Consider the following 1,062-nt stretch of genomic DNA (forward strand, 5'->3'; position numbering starts at 1 on the left):
AAAGGAGAAGCAACAGATTGGGAGAGACTATGTATAAAACATATTTGACAAAGGGCTTATCTAAGATATATACAAAGAACTCTTACAACTTAATGAGAAGACACCCCAAATTTGAAATGGGGAAAGGTTTGAACATTTGATCTAAGAAGTTATAGAAATGGCAAATAAGCTTATGAAAAAATGCTCTATGTCAGTAGTTGTTAGGGAAATGTAAATTAAAACAACAGTGAGATGGTATTGCATTCCCAATAGAGTAGCTAAAATTAAAAATACCATATGGCCAGGCATGGTGGCTCACTCCTGTCATCCTAGCACTCTGGGAGGCCAAGGTGCATGGATTGCTTGAGACCAGCTTGAGTAAGAGCGAGACCCCATCTCTACTAAGAATAGAAAAACTACCTAGGCATTGTGATGGGCACCTGTAGTCCTAGCTATTTGGGAGGCTGAGGCAAGAGTATTGCTTGAGCCCAAGAGTTTGAGGTTGCTGTGAGCTGTGGCACCATGACACTCTGCCCTGGGCAACAGAGTCAGACTCTATCTCAAAAAATAAATAAACCGGGGTGGCGCCTGTGGCTCAAAGGAGTAGGGTGCCGACCCCATATGCCGGAGGTAGCAGGTTCAAACTCAGCCCCGGCCAAAAAAAACTGCAAAAAATAAAAATTAAAAATTAAATAAATGAATAACCAAAACCATAGCAGTGTTCCTTTTTTTTTTTTTTGAGATAGAGTCTCATTATGTCACCCTTGGTAGTGCTGTGGCATCACAGCTCACAGCAACCTCAAACTCTTGGGCTTAAGCAATTCTCTTACCTCAGCCTCCCAAGTAGCTGAGAATATAGGTGTCTACCACAATGCCCGGCTATTTTTTTTTGTCATAGTTGTCATTGTTGTTTAGCAGGCCTGGACCAGGTTCAAACCCACCAGTCCCAGTGTGTGTGACTGGCACCCGAGCCGCTGAGCTACAGGCGCTAAGCCCATAGCAGTGTTCTGTAATTGGGCATGTTTGTATCATTCTTTCTTTTTTTTTTGAGACAGAGCCTCAAGCTGTCCCCCTGGGCAGAGT

The 1,062-nt window shown here is 43.2% G+C and overlaps 1 protein-coding gene across 1 annotated transcript in view; it reads left to right on the forward strand.

Moving 5' to 3' along the window:
* RCAN3 (RCAN family member 3) overlaps window positions 1–1,062 on the forward strand; it is a 35,826-nt gene that overhangs the window by 27,348 nt on the left and 7,416 nt on the right. The window lies entirely within an intron of this gene.

This window comes from Otolemur garnettii, unplaced genomic scaffold (genome assembly GCF_000181295.1).
Source record: "Otolemur garnettii isolate 467f Iridium unplaced genomic scaffold, OtoGar3 scaffold00156, whole genome shotgun sequence".
Lineage (NCBI taxonomy): Eukaryota > Metazoa > Chordata > Mammalia > Primates > Galagidae > Otolemur > Otolemur garnettii.